Raw genomic sequence first — 22,051 nt, 5'->3', positions numbered from 1 at the left:
ACATTCATTCTATATTTAAATAAGATTTTGGGCCCTAGATGGTTTGGCTCAGTGGGTAGAGTGTTGGCCTGTGGACTGAAGGGTCCCAGGTTCAATTCCAGTCAAGGGCACATCCCTGGGCTCTATCCCCAGTGGGGGTTGTGCAGGAGGCAGCCAATCAATGATTCTCTCTCATCATTGATGTTTCTATCTCTCTCTCCCTCTCCCTTCCTCTCTGAAATTAATAAAAATATATTAAAAAGTAAATAAGATTTTGGTTATATTTGTTTACATAAAACATTATTAAGTTAATTTCATATTTTCAAAAAAAATTTCTCAATGTGGCTACCTGAAAATTCAGAATTACATAAGTAGATCACATTATAGTTCTTTAGATCATTATGGGGGATCAGGTCTAAGCACCTTGCATTATTACTCTGTGTGCATTTCAGCCCCTGCTGTTAGAATTCAAGTTCCCCGCGATCAGGGACTTGTACCCTGATATTGCTCACTACTCACTCACCCAAAGATTTTTTCATTCAGTTATTGTGCAATATATGCAAATGAATCAAAATAGAAAATGTTTTATCAGAAGAGGTCAGAAATTCAAGTGCCGACAGGTAGAAACCTGGCAGGTGGTATTATTATATGAAGTGAACTGGGCTTAAAGGGATCTTGGTGTTAGGGACACAGTAGGATTTGGGAGTCGGTTAGCAGGGCCTATGGTCAACTGGATATTTTTTTTATTTTTTTAAATTTAATAAATCTTTATTGTTCCGATTATTACAATTGTTCCCCCTTTTTCCCCCCATAGCTCCCCTCCACCCGGTTACCACCCCACCTTCTGCCCTTACCTCCCACTGTCCTCATCCATAGGTGTACGATTTTTGTCCAGTCTCTTCCCGCACCCCCCATACCCCTTTCCCCCCGAGAATTGTCAGTCTACTCCCTTTCTATGCCCCTGATTCTATTGTATTCACCAGTTTATTATGTTCATTAGATTTTTTATTCACTTGATTTTTAGATTCACTTGTTGATCGATATGTATTTGTTGTTCATAATTTTTATCTTTATCTTTTTCTTCTTAAAGAATACCTTTCAGCATTTCATATAATACTGGTTTGGTGGTGATGAACTCCTTTAGCTTTTTCTTCTCTGTGAAGCTCTTTATCTGATCTTCAATTCTGAATGATAGCTTTGCTGGGTAGAGTAATCTTGGTTGTAGGTTCTTGCTATTCATCACTTTGAATATTTCTTGCCACTCCCTTCTGGCCTGCATAGTTTCTGTTGAGAAATCAGCTGACAATCACATGGGTAATCCCTTGTAGGTAACTAATTGTTTTTCTCTTGCTGCTTTTAATATTCTCTCTTTGTCTTTTGCTCTTGGCATTTTAATTATGATGTGTCTTGGTGTGGTACTCTTTGGATTCCTTTTGTTTGGGGTTCTCTGCGCTTTCTGGACTTGTAAGTTTATTTCTTTTACCAGGTGGGGGAAGTTTTCTGTCATTATTTTTTCAAATAGGTTTTCAGTATCTTGCTCTCTCTCTTCTTCTGGCACCCCCATAATTCGGATGTTGGTACACTTGAAGTTGTCCCAGAGGCTCCTTACGCTACTTTCATATTTTAGGATTCTTTTTTCTTTTTGCTTTTCTGGTTGAGTGTTTTTTGCTTCTTTGTATTTCAAATCTTTGACTTGATTCTTGCAGTCCTGTAGTCTGCTGTTGGGTCTCTGTATAATATTTTTTATTTCAGTCAGTGTATGTTTAATTTCTAGTTGGTCCTTTTTCATATCCTCAAGGGTCTCGCTAAATTTATCGGCCTTTTCTAGGAAATTCTTGAAAAACCTTATAACAGTGGTTTTGAACTCTATATCCAGTCATTTGCTTTCCTCCATTTCTTTTATTTGTGATCTGTTCCTTTGTCTCCACATTTTGGCTGCTTCCCTGAGTTGGTGGAGTAGCTTTGTGTGGTAGGTGTCCTCTAGGGCACAGTGACTCAGCCTCCCCAGTTACCTGAGGTGGACACTCTTGGTGCACCCCTTTGTGGACTGTGTGCTCAGCCTTGTTGTAGTTAAGTCTTGATTGTTGTTGATATCGCTGGGAGGAATTGACCTCCAGGCCAGTTGGGCTGTGAGGATCAGCTGTGTCTATGCTGGGAGAACTTCTGTGCTGGAGACACCCTTATGGGACAAGACTTGCAAAATTGCAAAAGCCTCTGTGCTCAGCTTGGATGGGGAAGAGTTTCAGGGCGGAGCCGACAGCCTTGGCTTCCCGTCATCCCTGCCCTATGAGGCCCCTGGGTCTCAGTGTCCCTTGGTAATTTCTGCAAGCACCTCTGAGACAAAGCCGCCCTCGAGTTTCGCCCACTGCCAGACAGCCCAGTTTCTCCCCAAATGAGTCTGGGTTCCCAGAAACTCGCCCGGAACTGGAGTTCAGCGCAGTCAGGAGCTTCTATCTCCCTCCTGCTTTAGAAAGTCAGCCACACACTCAGCCGCCCATGCATTCAGCAGTCAGTCCTCTCTGCGCACGTGCCTCCGGACCTCTGCCTTCCACAGCTCCCGAGTCTCAGTGTGCTTTCTCTTTTCCTGACAGTCCAGATTCCCCTCGAATGAATCTGGTTTCCCAGAGTCTCACCAGGGACTGGAGTTCAGCGCAGTCGGGTGCTTCTGTCTCCCTCCTGCTTTAGAAAGCCAGCCGCCCGTGCATTCAGCCGCCCGTCCTCTCCCCGCATGTCTCCGTACCTCAGCCTTTTGCAGCTCCTCTGAGTCTCAATGTGCTTTCCTCTTTCCTTCTAGTTGTAGTATTTCCACTCAGCCAGCTTTCCTGTGGTTCTGGATGGTGTCCGTTTTGTCTTTTAGTTGTAGTTTTGAAATTGTTGTGCAAGGCAGCAGTTTAGGTGTTTACTTATGCTGCCATCTTGGTTTTTCCTCGATCTCTGGATAATCTTGGCTTTGTAAAGGAGGCAACTACTTCTTCCCATCAGCTGAATTATTCCAACATGGGAACATAGGCCCAGGGTTGCCAAAGTTTTTAGTCTTTTAAGAGAGACTGGATATCTGGACTTCTATGTGAATTTAACTGGTTTTTATATGTTGGCTTTATTCTTAAAATTTTTTTGGAGCAACCAGAACAGGTTGGTGGCTTGGACACATCCTGAAAGTTACTAGTTAGTGCTTCTCATATAAAGAGTAAAATGAAATTTGCCTGCAGTGCCATGTTAAAGAGTAAAACAAGATTCATTATTGTGGCTTTGATGAAGAAGGGACTGGAGCCCAGCTGGTTTGGCTCAGTGGATAGAGTGTCAGCCTGTGGACTGAAGGGTCCCAGGTTCGATTCCAGTCAAGGGCACATGTCCGGGTTGTGGGCTTAATCCCCAGTGGAGGCTGTGCTGGAGGCAGCCGATCAATTATTCTCTCTCATTATTGATGTTTCTATCTTTCTCTCTCTCCCTCTCCTTTCATCTCTGAAATCAATAAAAAAATTAAAAAAAGAAGGGACTGGAATTTGGATCCTTAAATTTGCAGATCATTCAGAAAACTATCGATAGTGGGTATTTCCAAACATTCCCAAAAACTGTAGAATTTTTCGACTTAGGCTCTTAAGGGGAACAAGGAGGATGTGGGGTCTACAAAATAAGTTTATATGAAACTGTCCACTAAATGCAAAGGAAAATAATGTCTCTCATTCTTAAGTCTAGAGTTTGGGAAATGTCAAGAAGCTATCATTTTCTGACTTTTCAGAGCCCTGTGACTTGTGTTGACAGACGGATTCTTGTGGTTGACTTTACCATATGTGAAGTGATAGGTGAGAATGGGCAGAATGCTAAGAATAATGTTTTTAAATGACAGTGTGCTGCTTCTAAGGTAGATTAGCAGTACCCCTGCTTTGGTTTACATTTATTTGAAAAACAAAATCAGTAGACCATGTAATGCAAAATAACTCTGGCTTAGAATTGTATTGCATGTTGAACTGGTCCTTATTAGTAATTGGTAACTTTTGTTGTCATTTTGTAAAGCTCAGTAACCTGTAGTCATAACAATATCAGAATTAGCTTACCAAAGGGGTCATTATTCTATTGAGTAGGGAAATAAGTGACGATATAGATAATTTCACTTCTATTTTATTTTACATGTAAATTGAACACCTGAAAGCAAAGATTCTATTTACAGTGATGTCTTTGAAAGACATCCATCATGTATAAATGAGTATCTGAGAATTTTTAAAAATCTCCTAAGCAAATAGAAAGGAGCATGTTATAAATCAATGAATCAAGATAATAAAGTGTTCTTAGTTTTTAATACACAGTATATGGTAATTTGACTAAGTAAAGGGAACACTATACTTTATTGATTCACCGATTATTAATCAAGTAAGTATCAGTTAGTTGTAAATTCATTCTGACTTGTGGTTAGCCTTTGAGTAAGTCCCAAAACCTTTCTGTTTCTCAGTTTCCTCATTTGCAAAGTAGTTGCAATAATCTCATTTATCTCTCAAGCATAATCATATGCTGGTTTGGAAGATGGTGCTACTAACAAAGTGTTCTGAGATCTAGGCAGATAAATGTGGTTTTATTTCCATAGTATGCTGATATAGCAAACATCTATAATAATAAAAGTGTAATATGCTAATTAGACCAGACAGCCAAAGGACCTTCTGGACGTCCTTCCTGACAAACCTGCCGTGGTGGGGGCCAAGGCAGAGGGGGTTAGGGGTGATCAGGCAGGCAGGCAGAGTGGTTAGGGGCAATCAGGCAGCCAGGCAGGCAGGCAGGCGAGCAGTTAGGAGCCAGCGGTCCCAGATTGTGAGAGGGATGTTCGACTACAGGTTTAGGCCTGATCCTGATTGGGCCTAAACTGGCAGTCAGACATCCCCTGAGGTGTCCCAGATTGTGAGAGGGTATAGGCCGGGCTGAGGGATCCCCCTCCCTTGCATGAATTTCACGCACTGTGCCTCTAGTGTTTTATAAGAGCAGCCTGGATTACTTTATAGTATCTTATTGTTTAGCTCCACAAACATGTTATGAAGAGAGTAAATAGCCATACACATTAACTATTACAAATGATATAATAATAACATGAATGGAAACCTCTTAATGGGAAAAAACACCCAGAATTCCAAATAATAACAACAAAAAAAGCCCCTGTCACTTTTTATATTCTCTTTCAATCCTAGTCCTAATGCATTTCACCTTTTTACATAATTATAATCACAATAAAGATAAAATTTAGTTATTGTCTTTTGTGACAATATACTCTATTTTTCCATATTTCTGCATAGTTTCAAAATCATTCATTTTATATGGCTGTGTAATCCTCCATTAAATATAGGTAGTATAATTTACTTAACTGGCTTTTTTTTTTATTGCTGATAATCTGGCTTTATCAAGTCTTTAAAGTAGGTATTCCAGCAAGAAAGAGTGAAAAGTTAAAAATGTTTCTCCTTAATTGGTGAGAAATAGGTTGATGATGAGGAAGCAGGCTGTTGAAGAGGAAAGGTATCTGTCACCTTGCTCAGTCTAGGATTATCTGTGCAGCCTAGTGATCTTGTAAATCAGAGTGCAGCGAGGACAGTGATGAAGATTTGGCTCAGTGGATAGTGTGTGGGCCTGTGGACTGAAGGGTCCCAGGTTCGATTTCAGTCAAGGGTACATGCCCAGGTTGTGGGCTCGATCCCCAGTATGGGGCATGCAGGAGGCAGCTGATCAATGATTCTCTCTCATCATTGATGTTTCTATCTCTCTCCCCCTCTCCCTTCCTCTCTGAAATCAATCAATCAATCAACATATATATTATATATTGGAGGCCTAGTGCACGAAATTCGTGCATGGGGGGCGGTCCCCTCAGCCCAGCCTGCACCCTCTCTAATCCGGGACTGCTCGGGGGATGTCCTGGGGATCGGGCCTAAACTGGCAGAAGGACATCCCTCTCACAATCTGGGACCACTGGCTCCTAACTGCTCACCTGCCTGCTTGCCTGGTTGCCCCTAACTGCCCCCCCCCCTGCCAGCCTGGTTGCCCCCAACTGTTCCCCCCGCCAGCCTGGTCACCCCTCACTGCTCTCCCCCTGCCGGCCTGGTCACCCCCAACTGCGCCCCCGTGGGCCTGGTCACCCATGCAGCCTGCTGCTCAGTCGTTGGGTCGCCCCTCACTAACCCCCCTGCTGGCCAGATAGCCCCACACAGCCTGTTGGGTCGTCCGTTCAGTTGTGATGGTCGCTTAGGCTTTTAATATATATATATATGTGTGTGTGTGTGTGTGTGTGTGTGTGTGTGTGTGTGTAAATGGAACTCTGATGAGATGTGCCAGGTTTAATGTGCATAGTTTGAAGAGTAACCGAGGACAGGACTCTAAATGATAGTCATATTTAAAGGACAAACAGAAGGAACAAAATGCGAAGGGGACTAAGAAGGAATGGTCAGAAAGAAACAGAAGTGTCCTAGAAACCAAGAGAAGCTGAGGGTGGCAGTAGTGTTATGACTAGAACAAGGGCAGAGCTGACTCTGGAATCTAGGGCTTTAGATGTGTATGTCCTACAGGCACAGCTCCACCATCCCATGGGTAGGCACAATTGTAACCTTTAACACTGTGGGTTCTGCCTATTCCCAGTCAAGGACAGGATTCCTCCATTTACCTAGATCTATTTGATTCTTTTAAATTGAGTTCATTTCTCAGTCTGAAAACACTAAAATCTAAGAATAGAATAACTTGGTTTATAAAAATGTTTTATTTATTTCTACTGTTATATTATAACAGTAGTTCCCAGACACTGGTTTAAGAACACTAGAGCTTCTGTTTCAGTAGATTTAGGGGGCCCCAAGGTTTTCATTTTTAATAAGCTTCCAGGTAACTCTGATGAACCTTCAAATTTGGGAACCCTTGATTTATTAATCAGAAATATGGGGTGGAATCAGAGAAAGATAAATATCACATGATCTCACTCATTTATGGAATATAATGAACAACATCAACTGATGGACAAAAACAGATCCAGAGACAGAGAAACATCGATCAGACCATCAAACCTCAGAGGGAAGGTAGGGGAGGGTGGGGGTAAGGGGGAGAGATCAACCAAAGGACTTGTATGTATGCATATAAGCCTAACCAATGGACACAGAGAACAGGGGGGGAGGGCATGAGTGGGCGGGATAGGGAGGGTAATGGGGGAATAAGGACACATATGTAACACCTTAATCGATAAAGAAATTTAAAAAAAAGAAATATGGGGTGGGCAAAAGATCTACAGTTGTTCACATGGAAAATAATACAATAATTAATAAGTAATAATATAGGAATAAACTGTGTTTTGTGTACTCACAGCTGTAAACCTACTTTTGTCCACCCCATATATAAAAGCTTCACAGAGATTTTAGAATGGGACATCTAGCAGTTTGCCATACAGGGTATAAATAAATGACAATTTATTTTCACAGAGAATAGGTCCAGAGCACGTATATATCTGTTGAACTTTTTCTCCATTAAGAATATGAGGAAATTAAAAACACGATAGCGTGAATGAATAATTGGATACGCTCAAAATCTACAGGGGGAATGAGATCTCTAGATCAATTTTTGTGAAGAGGAATGTGCTTCAAAGATAATCCCAGCCAATGGGAAAAGAGGGTGGTATCGGAGGAAGCTTCTTTCCAAGGTCCCTCACCTGTGTGCTGCTTCACTTCTCGGCCTCTCCATGGGAACTATGTGTTGCAATAGAAAGTGCCTTGGACTTGGTATGAGATGCATTGGGTTGGAAGTCTGCTCTGCTCCTTGCCAGCTGACTGACCTTCAGAGAGTTCTGTAACCTGGGATTCTGTAACCTGAGAAATGTTTTTTAAAAATATATTTTTATTTATTTTAGAGAAAGAGAGATAAAGAATCATCAATGATAATCATCATTGATCGTCTGCCTCCTGCACACCCCACATTGGGGATGGAACCCACAATCCAGGCATGTGCCCTGACTAGGAGTTGGATCGTGATCTCCTGGTTCACAGGTCAATGCTCAAACACCGAGCCACGCTGCTGGGCGAGAAAATTTTTTAAAAATATATTTTTATTGATTTCAGAGAGGAAGGGAGAAGGAGAGATAGAAACACCAATGATGAGAGAGAATCATTGATTGGCTGCCTCCTGCATGCCCCAATGTTTTGACAATGTAAACATGAAATAATATTATTCATTATTAGCTCTGAAAGGTGCAATTTCTGGTGTGCCTGCTGTCATGAATATTTGTGAAATATAAACATTTAAGATATTTAAAATGATTGTATTTTAAATATTCTTATATTGTTTGGGTGTGTTGTGTATGTCTTTAAGTTGATTCCTAAAAGGTGTGTCAAGGGTGCCAGGGGTCTAGCATAGTAGAGCTGAACTGGGACCTTTTAATCTATACTTTTTCTTAACAAATACAAAAAATTCACTCTCTTTTTTATATGTTACATGAAATTTACAGATAAACTTAAATTCAAACTAAATATTAATGATCAGTTTTTCAATATGCATTTAAAGTTTTACCTCCCATTCTTTGTCCTGCTGGACTTTAAATTTGCTTTTTTTTGGTAAGCATACTTGCCTTTTAAAGTCTTTAGTGAATTATTTACTTTCATTCACATTTATTCATTTTAGCTAAGCTAAAAATATGACCTTTTAATTGCCAATTAAAAACCTATTTTTAATTTTTTTTGTTCTAAAAGGTGGTTTTGATTCTATTATAAAAGCTTGTATGCTTTTCAAAGTCTTATCATTCACTTTACGTGGCCTCTTTGAGACAACAGGTGTTTCTTTGTTACAAGATTTGACTTAATTAAAACTGAGTGAAAGGAGAGGAAGGAACCCTGTTCCGGCGGGTTTGCGCACTCAGGAGGCTCTTTAGCCAGCATTGTAATGAACGGGGCTTATCTTTCTTTAGGGACTCCGCTAGGTGGGCAGGAAGAGTAATACTGAAGGACTTTAGACGATGTCTTAAAGCTAAAAAGACCAATTTGAGTAACTGGTCTTTGCCCATTGACTTAGGGTTTAAATTCATGAATACTTGATCTGCATTTTTTATTGTTTGTGATTTCCTCGAGACTCTAGATTTATTTATTTATTTATTATTATTTTAAAAAATATATTATTATTGATTTCAGAGAGGAAGGAAGAGGGAGAGAAAGATAGAAACATCAATGATGAGAGAGAAACATCGATCAGCTGCCTCCTGCACACTCCCCATTGGGGATCGAGCCCGCAACCCAGGCATGTGCCCTTGACCGGAATCAAACCTGGGACCCTTCAGTCCGCAGGCCGATGCTCTATCCACCGAGCCAAACTGGCTAGGGCTTAGTTCTGTCATTTTTTTCTTTTTTATACATATATATATATATATATATATATATATATATATATATATATATATACTGAGTGGCCAGATTATTATGATCTCTGAATGCATAATAATCTGGCCACTCAGTGTGTGTGTGTGTGTGTGTGTGTGTGTGTGTGTGTGTGTGTGTATATATATATATATATATATATATATATATATATATATATTAGAGGCCTGGTGGATGAATTCATGCATGGGTGGGGTCTGGCCAGCAGCCTGGTCAGGGGGAGGGGACATGGGTGGTTGGGCGGCCTGCCTGCTGGTTGAACTCCTGGTGGAGGGGACAATTTGCATATTAGCCTTTTTTATATAGGATATACACTGAGTGGCCAGATTATTATGTGTTCAGAGATCATAATAATCTGGCTACCCAGTGTGTGTATATATATATACTAGAGGCCCGATGCATGAAATTCATGCATGAGTAGGCCTTCCTTTCCCTGGCTGCCGGCACTGGCTTTCCTCTGGCACCCAGGACCTGGGCTTCCCTCACAGCCCCAGCTTCATCCAGAAGGATGTCCAGAAGGACATCTGGTCTAATTAGCATATTACGCTTTTATTATTATACTAGTGACCTGGTGCATGAAATTTGTGCACATAGAAAGGGGATTAATTAGAGGAAATAATTTAATATTGCTATTTGCCCTTTCTCTATAATAGAAATGTCAGAAAGAAAATTAGTAAAATGTATATGAAAACCTTCCTCCTGTCAGAGTCTGGGGCTCATTACGGGACCCAGAGTCAAGTCCCCACCCACCCACATGCACCTCAAAATTGTGTGAGACCCAGACCCAGCCTACCCCCCCCCCCCATTGGGTTAGATCCAGACCCGGCCAGTCCCACCCTTGTCAAGCCCTGCCAGGCAGGGGGCATAGTCTCAGGTACCCTGGCCTGGCGCCAGGATGGGGGGTGTGGCCTGAGGTCCCCCAGCCCAGACCGGGGCCGGGTGCATGCCTTTAGGTCCTCCATCAAGCCCCGCCAGGTGGGGGACACAGCCTGAGATGCCCTGACAAGCCCCACTGGGTGGGGGGCATGGCCTGAGATCCCCTGTCAAGCCCCACTGGCAGGGGGGCACAACCTCAGGTCCCCTGTCAAACCCCGCTGGGCGGGGGCACGGCCTGAGTTCCCCCGACCCAGCACTGGGGGTGCACCTCGAGGTTCCCTGCCAAGCCCCACTGGGTGGGGGGTGCAGCCTGAGGTCCCCCATCAAGCCCCGCTGGGCAGGGGTTGCAGTCTGAGGTCCCCTGGCCTGGTGCCGGGGTGGGGGGCGCTGCCTGAAGTCCCCTGTCAAGCCCCACCTGGTGGGGGGCGCAGCCTGAGGTGCCCTGGCCTGGTGCTGGGGCTGGAGGAGCAGCCTGAGGTCCCCTAGCCCAGCACCAGGATGGGAAGCGCACCTTGAGGTCCCCTGTCAAGCCCCACCAGGCGGGGGGGGGCGCGGCCTGAGGTCCCCTGTCAAGCCCTGCTGGGTGGGGGGTGCTGCCTGAGGTCCCCTGTCAAGTCCTGCAGGGTGGGGGAGGGTGTAGCCTCAGGTCTCTGCTGATTGCTTGTTAAGGCTCTTTATGGGAACTTGGCCTCAGCTGTGGGTGCAGCCATCTTTGAGATGGAGTGATGGTCAATTAGCATATTCCCTCTTTATTAGATAGGACTAGAGGCACGGTACATGAAATTCGTGCACGGGGCAAGGGGCTGTCCTTCAGCCCAGCCTGTACCCTCTCCAATCTGGCACCCCTCGAGGGATGTCCAACTGCCCATTTAGGCCCGATAAACGGGCAGTCAGACATCCCTCTCACAATCCAGGACTGCTGGCTCTCAACTGCTCACCTGTGTGTCTGCCTGATTGCCCCTAACTGCTTCTGCCTGCAAGCCTGATCACCCCCTAACCACTCCCCTGCCAGCCTGGTCACCCCTAAATACCTTTCCCTGCTGGCCTGGTCCCCCCAACTGCCCTCCCCTGCTGGCCTGGTCACCCCCAACTGCCCTCCCCTGCTGGCCTGGACCCTCCAAACTGCCCTCCCCTGCTGGCCATCTTGTGTCCACATGGGGGTGGCCATCTTTGACCACATGGGGGCGGCCATCTTGTGTGTTGGAGTGATGGTCAATTTGCATATTACCTCTTTATTATATAGGACTAGAGGCCCGGTACACAAAATTCGTGCACGGGATGGGAGGGGGGGGGTCCCTCAGCCCGGCCTGCACCCTCTTGCAATCTGGGACCCCTTGGGGGATGTCTGACTGCCAGTTTAGGCCCGATCCCGCAGGGATCACCCCTAACTGCTCGCCTGCCTGCCTGATTGCCCCTAACCGCCTCTGCCTTGGACCCTGCACCCTTGACCTGGGCTTCCCTCCCTCCGGCTGGCCGCAGGCACCTGGAAACTGGGCCGGCTTCACCTGGGCTGGCCGCAGGCACCTGGGACCCTGGGCTGGCTTCGCTTAGGCCAGCCACAGGCACCCGGGACCCCAGGCCAGCTTCACCTGGGCCCCAGCTTTGTCAGAAAGGACGTCCAGAATAACGTCCTGTCTATCCGGTCTTATTAGCATATTACCCTTTTATTAGTATATATATATATATATATATATATATATATATATATATATATAGTAGACATATATATTGATTTTTTTTTTTATAGAGAGAGTGGAAAGGAGAGGGAGGGAGAGAGAGAGAGAGAGAGAGAGAGAGAGAGACATTGATCATCTGCCTCCCGCACGCACCCCAACTAACAATCTTTTAGTGCATGGGATGATGCTCAACCAATTGGGTCACACCAGCCAGGGCTAGTTCTGTCATTTTTGAAATATCTGTCAATTTGTCTAATATACACTGAGTGGCCAGATTATTATGATCTCTGAACCCATAATAACCTGGCCACTCAGTGTGTATCCTATATAATAAAAGGCTAATATGCAAATTGTCCCCTTGACCAGGACTTCGACCAGCAGGCAGGCCAGCCAACCACCCATGTCTCCTCCCCCTGGCCAGGCTGGCCGGACCCCACCCATGCACGAATTCATGCACCGGGCCTCTAATATCTCTATCTCTATCTCTATCTCTATCTCTATCTATATATCATCTATATCTATATCTATCTATCTATCTATCTATCTATCTATCTATCTATATACTGAGTGGCCAGATTATTATGCATTCAGAGATCATAATAATCTGGCCACTCAGTGTATGGTTAGTGACAACACTTTCAAGCTTAATTTTAAGTGTTTTAATGTATGAATAATTTTCTAATTTTTTTCTTGAAAAACTCAACTTCAGAGCCTTTAGTGGCCCTCACTTCCCACAGGCTTCGGTGCAGAGCCCTTTATTTCATTCTGCCCAGAACTACACTTGCTCCTGTCCCTCCTGATCCACTGTGTGCTTGGTCACTCCTCATACATTTGGAAATGCTTTGCTTACCTGTTTTTGTCCCCCTCTCTCCACTAAAATGTGAATGCCATGAGATCATAGACTTTTGTTCACTGCTGTATCCCTATGCATAAAACAATGGTTAGTACTAAAAGATAATTTATTGAATGAATATATGATTTATTTTTTTAATAACAGGACACACCTGTATTCTGGGTTGTGTGCCTTATTTTTTGACTAGAGTTGTTTTTTTTTCCTTTTTGTAATTTGGTAATCTTTCTCCATTTTTAAGAGCCTTACCATCTACTAGGGTTGCTAAAATTCTGATTTTCACCTACATAGAAAGGCCAGCAGGAAGCCCTATTGGGCGTGTTGTCAGTAATATAGCTCCAGGTGTTAGAGCAGTGGAGTCAGACAGGACCTTGGTTCAGCAACCTCGGTACTTGAGTTCTGACTAAGAAAGAATTCAGAGCTAAGATTCAAACAATAAGAGAAAGTTTAGTCACAGAGGTAGAGGACGTGAGCTGTAGAAGGAATGGGCTCAGGAAACAAGTTACAGAGGCAAAAGAAAGGCCCTCAGAGCTCAGGAGAAAGAGAGATGCAAGGAAAAGGTGCCTGGAGGAAGAGGGTAGGGAAAGACTGAGAGAGAGAGAGAGAGAGAGAGAGAGAGAGAGAGAGAGAGAGAGAGAGAGAAAGAGAGCGCCGTGCTGGGTCCTCTGTCTTGAAGGTATTTACCTGGAGGTCTCCGGGGAGGCTCCCAATGGAATATTCATTAGCTTTTCAGGTATGTCCTTTCAAGTTCGTGGTTTCCACTGATTGGTAGGCACCAGGGCAGGGAGTCTTAGTCAGTGCAGCTGGTCCTGATGTCTGGTTTTGCTGCTTGTCTGGACCTGGAGCTGAAACACAACTGAGGCCTGGATGTTATCTCTAGGGGTTAATGCTTAAGGGAGTGGCTGTGCAAGGGCCCTCATGGGACTTGCATGAGGTCACTCTTTAGCCCCTTGTTCCTCCTTCAATAGGGCCTATTGAATGACTAGCAACATGTCAGGGGAGAGTCTGAACTACATGACCAGTGATATAAAAGGTCAGGGGGTCTACACTGCATGACCAGTGATACGCTAGTGGAGGAAAGGTTACCCTGGGGGTGAAGTCCTTGTTTTCCCAGTTTTGCCTATTGCTAAGCACTGGGGGCTTTCCGTCCTGGTGACCTGTACCTGACCTGGCCCATTATTCGTGGTCTGCCTACTACAGGTGGAGTTCATTACCAAGGTTGGCAAATGCATTAGTCAATAGAGCCAAATATCAACAGTACAACGATTGAAATTTCTTTTGAGAGCCAAAAACCGACTTCTGAGCATGGGCCACGAAGTTTCAATGGCACTGTACGTGCGCGCCTGCCCGTGGTATTTTGTGGAAGAGCCACACTCAAGGGGCCAAAGAGCCGCATGTGGCTCGCGAGCCGCAGTTTGCCGACCACCGACCAAGGGTATTTCCCTCTGGTGTGAGCCTTGGTCCTCAGGTGCGTAGTTTCAGAAGCTTGAGTTAGTTGTCACACTGGCAGCAGATCCATCATTCAGGAGTAAACCTTAGCCAAGCTGTGACACTGATGTATAATACTAGAATGCCAATTTGTTATCATGAGAAATAGAGAACTAGAAATCTATGAGCCTATCCTTTCTATATGCTCCCTCAGCAAACAGTTTTCTCCTCAATCACAGCATTTGTTACTTGCTGTATTTTAATCATCTGTTTACTTATCTCAGACCACAGTGCAAGGTCTTTGAGGGCAGAGGCCAGGTCTATCTTGTTTGCTATTGAATATTCAGGACATAGTACAATGCTTGACACACAATGAAGTGCTGGATAAATAAATGGAGGGGTTAAGGGACTAGAAAGGGAACTGGGACTAAAACAGGACATATGCACCCCCTGTGATCAGTACTGGGTTCTCTTCTATGTGGAATGCTCTCCTAAAAAATATAAACATGTATATGTATGTGCATGTATGTATACACACATATTAAAGTAATACATGCTAACTATAAAAAAACTTTTTGAGACAAACTGGTCCTGATGTCAGCCAAGGCATCACTTGTCTGATTTTGCTCCTTTAGAATAGATATATTTAAAATAAAAGTTAAAATCACTTCCCAGCACCACTCTTTCCTTTAGGCTCAATCCTAATTCCCAGAAATAGTCACTCTAAATGGTAGGGTATATTGCTTTAGATACTTTATGTACATGACACTGAGATGTGTGTGTGTGTATGTGTATGTGTGTGTGTGTGTATTTATACATTTTTTAAAAATATTGTCATAGAACTTCCTTACTTTCACTTAACAGTCTTGTGGTCACATACTGGGCAAATAATTAGAGCATGTAGATTTACCTATTTCTTTTAAACAGTTGGAAAGTATTTCTTTGTATTGACATGACATTTATTTATTAAAAATATTTATTAGGCTTCAGTTATGTGCCAGAAACTATAATTCTTTAAACCAATCCCTCATTGATTGATTCATATAATTTCTAGTGTTTTTGGTGTATAATTTTGCAATTAAATATACACATACACACATTTATGGCTCTATGAATTTTTTGCCAATCTGACAAAAACAGGTATAATTTTTATTGCTTTAAAAAAATAATAATAGCAATTACCTACCCTTTTTCCTCCAAAGTGACTTTTTAAAAAATCGGGTGCCTATACTTGCATATAAGGATTTCTGGTACCAATAATTAATCAGAAGCAACCCGATTATACAATGTGACTAATAAGATGCAACTCTATGATCTATATATTTATAATTCAAGACAGGGCATTCACACCAGTCAGCTATTGTTGTGTTGGCTGTTGTCATTTTTATTTGACAATCTAAGGGAAAGAAGGTCAGTGCCCTGACTAAATAGTCAGGTACTGCATGTTTTAAAAATTCTTGTGGTACCAGTTGAAAAATGCTGCCATAAACCATCAAGGTTTATCTTGTACAGCTAGTTGACTTTCTTCTTAAGTTTTTATATGGTCCTTTCTATTTAGCCTTAATCAGATATAGCAAGTTGTATTAATGAATGCATAGACTCCACCCAGGCCTGCAAGGAGGAATTCCAGGGCAATTTTATCACCCATGACAACCTAGGCCAGTGAGTTGAAGCTGATCTGAATTCAGAGCCAAGATGATGTCATTTATCATTTCAGCTCAAGTCAGGAACAGATTTCTCACTGGAGCGCTCCCATTATAGGAAAAACTACTTGTAGGGTGGATATAAATAATGAGTCAGTTATTCCTTTGGAAACTCCTCAGAGCAACCAAGAGAAGTCTCATTTTGGAAAGATATCTTCAGTCATCTGAGGGCTACAAGATCTATTATTGACATTTCTTTAAATACTTGAAATTCCCTTACAATTTTAGGCATAACTCTCTGTGTGAGAGGCAAATTACTACTTGTCTCTTGCACAAGAAATACAGTAGTGCTGGGGACTCACATGGTACCCCTGGGAAAAAGTATTGTTTACGATTGTTGCTTCAGGTGGCAGAGTGGGGATGAGGTTTCTCCCCGAGGGATAGCTAGCACTTTTTCATGTATCGTTGTGAAGCAGCAATAGGCTTGAATATACCATTTCCAGTTGACATGTGAAGCTTGTTTGGGTTTTTGCACCATGTTAGGCATTAAGTCTGAGTTGACCCAACCTCAAAAAGAGAATATCAGGCCGGAGTCACAAGACCTTCATGGGTGAGAAGTTCAGTTTTGACAAGATTCTAATGGCAAGCTAACAGCAGCTTTTCGAAAGCATATACAGACAGTCCTCGGGTTACGTCGAACTCGACGTACGTCATTTCGTGGTTACACCACCATCTCCCATTTACAGTATTTATATAAAAAAAAAAGTTCTGTCATTTCGACGTATGTACATATGTGCTTTATGTTTTTGATTATTTATTTACCACAAGTAAAGGTCAGGAATTGTTATCTTTCTTTAAAATTTTTTTCACTGTTTCACTTCATTACTGCTGTGTAAGTGCTCCATGTGAGTGATGTAGGTGCTTATGTAGGTGGGTTCGACTTACAAAGAACATTGCGCCGTAGGAACGGATCTCGCCGTAACCCGAGGACCCACTGTACCTGTGATCTGTGTCAAGGAGGCAAGGAGTTCAAACCCCAGGTGGTACCTATGAATTCAGGCTGCCTCCCTTGCTTGAGACTCCAGGAGACAGAATCGTCAGCCACAGAGCACTGTAGCCCAACAGGTTCAGGAGGGTGGCGGAGACCCAAAGGTAGAGAGTGTGCCGCGGCTTCTCTATTCCTCAATCTCAGTTTTCTCAGTTTCTGGGTTGGGTAGAGAGACAGGTGAAGATATTTGCTTTTTCATTGAGGTCTTAGGCTGAGTGATAAGGTACAGAGAGCCAAGACCAAATGGGACCCTAGAAAAGGGCATGGTGCTGGCAGCTTAGATGACTTCTGGCTTACATCTTAAGTTAAAGGTGCAAAATAAGTCATTGGGTTGATTTCAAGTCCAGGCCTTCAGGATTGGAGAAAATATGTGCCCTGGGGTCTAATCCTCCTGCCTGGATGAAATAGGATGGTGTTATTTGCCTGAGAGGCTGCTATTCCTCTCTTTCCTGGAGAGATCAGGAAAGGAATCATGTCAGTCAAATTCCTTTTTTAGAGTAAGCATGTATGCAATAACTTTTTAAATTGTAAAAATATATTTGAGATAAATATATAGGTTTCCAGCAGAGAAAGAACTTTCTACAGATTGCATTTTGAAAATGCATTAATGAACCTCTTGCTCGTAATAGATCTTTTAATTTTTATTAAGTGGTATTTCAGTTATAAAAGTGCTTTCATCCTTCTTCCTTTGAATTGTTCAGAACTTTAGTGGTGTATTACTTAAATGGATTATTAAAAATATGTTTGGGGTTATCAACCTTTTTACCAGCCAAAAATGTACACACAACCAATTTCTGGACAAGCAATGGTATTGTCATACTACTTCCCATGTCACGGAAAACTCAGTTTCATTTATCTCCTTTTTGCTGATGCCTGGTGAATATCCTCAGTCCATGGTTCTCTTTTTAGTTGCACACCATTATCCAACTACTTACCAGTCATTTAAATCAGGACAGGTATCTTAAAGATGACATTATCAAAATCAAACATACACTTCTCTACCTCCTCCCCCAAATCTGCTCCTCTGCCTTCATTCCTTCTCATCAGCATCATTCACTTCATTACATTAGAAGTTGGGGGTGATCAAAGTACTTCTATGTCCAAATTGGCCACTGATTCTTTTTTAAAAAATATATATTTTATTGATATTTTACAGAGAGGAAGGGAGAGGCATAGAGAGCTAGAAACATCGATGAGAGAGAAACATCGATCAGCTGCCTCCTGCACACCTCCCACTGGGGATGTGCCCGCAACCAAGGTACATGCCCTTGACCGGAATCGAACCCGGGACCATTCAGTCCGCAGGCCAATGCTCTATCCACTGAGCCAAACCGGTTTCGGCTGGCCACTGATTCTTGCTAGTCCACCCCCTCCCAATAATCTCTCAAATTGATCCCCTCCTTGTCATTCCCATGGCTTTCCTTAATTCACATTCTCATCTGGATTATCTAATAATTACCAGGATTGCCCATCCCCATTCCATTATCCACTTTTCAACCCAAGCGATCTTTCTAAATATATAACTGGCAATTTTACTTAACTACTTAAAATGCAATGACTTCATGTCAATGGAAACATTAGACTTTAATTCCTGGCATGGAGCACCTGGCCCTTGTTCAATTTATATGCTACTATGGTGCCTAATGCTGAACATTCTCCTTTACCAAGTATACAACTAATATGTTTGAAATGAGTTTGATTTGTGAGAATAGGATACTAACTTATGTTTTTACATTTTAAATGGAGGAAATAGAGCTGATTGAGAGATCATTTGAAATGATTCAAAAGTCTGGTAAAAGGAACCAAAATGACTGCTATTTTAGAACTGAATATAGGATATATATCCTGCAAAGGAATATTTTTCTTGTTTTTGTATGCATTTGTATAAAAACTATTGCTAAAGTATATCATTATTGTTTGAAGCAAATATCTTTCATTACAATGATAAGAAACTGAAATTATTCTTCCTATGAAATTCAAGATCTATCATTATAAATACTGAGGAAAGTTTAAGGATTTAAGGAAATTTAGTCTGGTTGGAAGTATAAAACATAATTTGGTAAGGATTTATCAAAAGGAATGATCAAAAGAAATGTATAAAATTCACATTTGTGTTCTGATTTCTTAAGGAGGACTTACCTAATTGATGTTTCTTATAGTTAGCCTAATGAAATCTATAATTCCTGAGTTCATGTGGAATTTAATGTAGTTCAAAATTTCAAGGTATCATATATACAATTTAAAAAATAACTCAATTGATTTTTAAGAATGTATTTGAATATGTACATATGTTTCAAAATCAAAATATGTAAAAACCTTTGTCATGAAGTCTTCCTCTACCCTGGGTTTCATCTGCTCAGTCCCCTCTCCCAGCTTCAGTCAGGAAACCAGGACTATTCGCATCTTATGCCCCTTTCCAAAGTCTCTATGCATATACAAGTAAATGCAAGTACCTATTTTTATTTTTATCCATTTCCTGTAGTATAATATATACATGGTGTCATGCATTCTGTGCTGACTTGTTTTCTGCATAGGAACCTTGGGAAGTAAATTATTACTGGAAGATTTCATGCAAGTATTAAGGATTTCTGGAATATATGTTCTTAATATTTTCTTATCTATTTAAGGATTATCCGAGGCAAATATTGAATCTGAGGTCCCTGAGCAGGCTTTTAAGACTTTCTCTCCTCTCACAGACTTGCTTACATTTCTTAAATAGAGATTAAGTCTAATACAGACTCCAGGAATAAAACTGAAAAGGTAAAGCTATAACTAAAAATAGCAAATAACCTTAAATATGAATGACATTTATGTTACCTGTGACAGAATGCAATTGTGGGTACAAGTAAGAATGTTCAAAATCTAATCATATCAGGATGAAGTTTACAAAAGTTGGCCATAATCATTCTTCCTCCAGTGCCACCGCCCCCACCCCCCTCCACGCTATCCCCCTCACCTTCCTGCCCCAACCTGTGCTGCTTTTCAGGACTTTAATGTGGAGGAGCCACATTTGTTCACTCAGAACTGCCCAGGCACCCTCCCAGCACAGGGCCCTGGAGTAGGTCACAGTACAGTACAGGGTAGAGAAGAAGGCTCTGGATTTGGAGTCTGAAGCATGGGTTCTCATCCTGGCTCCCCCTTTGTTAGCTGGGTAATCTTGTCAACTCATTTAGCTTTTAAAGAGTTTTGTAAGGACCCAATATTTTCATGTATAAACAAGGCTGATAACTTCCATCCTATTTCCCTGCCAGATAGTGGATAATACCGAGCATGAAATGTGGGCATGCCTCACAACCAGCATAGTGAGATGCAAATGTTGCTGCTATGGCCTCACTGGGATTTCTGGGGAGTGCAAGGTTTTTGTAGTAGCTTTGTAAATGCTTGTGCCCAGCAATGGGACAGTAAGACATTTTCAGGAAGATCAGCCTCAGTGTTTGCCATCAGTTTGTTTGTAAGTTAGTAATATTTGTTCTACTGTTGTCCTTTAGTGTTTTCTTAGGCACATGCTGATCACTCTTTAATAATATTGTGGTGGCAAATTTACCTTGTTTTGTAGGTTTTTAAAAATAGCCTTTTGACAGGTACTCCAAAATGTTTAGGTTTCTTCCAAAGGCTACTTCTCTCCCTGTAAGACATGATGCAAACCCTCAGGTGTGCCAAGGGGACCTAATATTTGGGAATGCAGCCCCAAATGGGGGTAGACTTCATCTAAGGCTAAGACTGATGGTCAGAAAGTACCATAAGGAAAGTTGAAAAAACTCTGAAGAGTGTGCTCAAGCCCTAACTGGTTTGGCTCAGTGGATAGAGCATCGGCCTGCGGACTCAAGGGTCCCAGGTTTGATTTTGGTCAAGGGCATGTACCTTGGTTGCGGGCACATCCCCAGAAGGGGGTGTGCAGGAGGCAGCTGATTGATGTTTCTCTCTCTCATCGATGTTTTTAACTCTCTATCCCTCTCCCTTCCTCTCTGTAAACAATCAATAAAATATATTTTTTAAAAAAGAGTGTGCTCAATCCATATGTTTGTAACTATCCTATATAATAAAAGCCCAGGAAATTTAACCCTTTAGAGCAGCGATTTTCAAGTGGTGTATTGCAAGAATTTTTAAAACATGCACTACCTGACTATTTAGTCAGGGGCATTGACATCTTTTCCCTTAGATTGTCAAATAAAAAAATGACAATGGCCAAAACAATAATGGCCATTTGGTGTGATTGAGTCTAAATCTTGTCAGATTGGCAAAAAATATAATATTTTGGTGTGCTGCAGAATTTTATAATTAGTTTATGTGTGCCATGAGATGAAAAAGGTTGAAAATCTCTGCATTAGAGACTGGGATTCTAGGTCCATGAAAATGTAGGGAGCAGTGGGGTTGGGAGTCAGGATAGCTCTAAATGAATTCTGAAATTTCAGGACATTTGAAACTTGCTCTTACAGACACTTTGAACTTCTAGCTGCTACCTTAACTTTGGAGACACAGAGCATTTTCAGAGGGTCTTCGGACAAGTTGAAGCTCCTCAGGACAGCATCGTGGAACCAATGTGGAGTCCTGTGTCCACCTAAATTTCAGTAGGGCTCTAAGTGTGGAGCTCTAAAGCAGATGTTGTAGATGTGGCGTTAATGAAGTTCTCTGATTTATTTATTTTTTGTAGGCCACAATAAGATCATTCAAGTTGTGTGGTCTGAGAAGTCACACTGTGGGCTCAGTGACTTTGTCTTGGAACTGTGCCACCAAGTCACAGGCTTTTTGAGGTCTAGTGAAATTGTGGACGGGGAGGGTCCGTGTAAACCTCAAGATGGGTGTTCTTATTCCTAACAAATGCTATTCCAGGGCTGCATTTAGGGGAAGGCAGAGTTCAGGGCCATTCAGCAGGGGACAGCGGGCTGGCTCTGTGTCTATCACTTCCTTATAGAATCAGTGCAACAATACTTCTCCTCAATATTTCTCCTCAGTCTGTGGGAATGTTTTGCATAGCTAGTCTTGAAAAGAATCCACACTATCACCATTTACCTGGCAGCCCTGACGCAACATTTGCATTGCTTTTGAAGTTCTAACAAATGAAGTCAACGTTCCTCAGTAGGCATTTCTCCCTGCATTGCGTGTTTGCTCTAGCTGCACCCCCTTCTCACTGGACACCATGTCACTGCTTTCACCACATGAGTGGACTTCGCAGGCCTCTTCTCTAC

General features: G+C 42.3%; 1 protein-coding gene across 1 annotated transcript in view; it reads right to left on the bottom strand.

Annotated features, from left to right (window-relative positions):
* Nucleotides 1–22,051, bottom strand: part of LOC308241300 (ribosomal L1 domain-containing protein 1-like) — a gene marked incomplete at both ends in the record, with an annotated part of 130,911 nt that overhangs the window by 34,555 nt on the left and 74,305 nt on the right.

The sequence above is a fragment of the Plecotus auritus genome, assembly GCF_963455305.1.
Source record: "Plecotus auritus genome assembly, chromosome: 2".
NCBI lineage: Eukaryota > Metazoa > Chordata > Mammalia > Chiroptera > Vespertilionidae > Plecotus > Plecotus auritus.
This window is presented reverse-complemented; position numbering and strand designations above follow the sequence as displayed.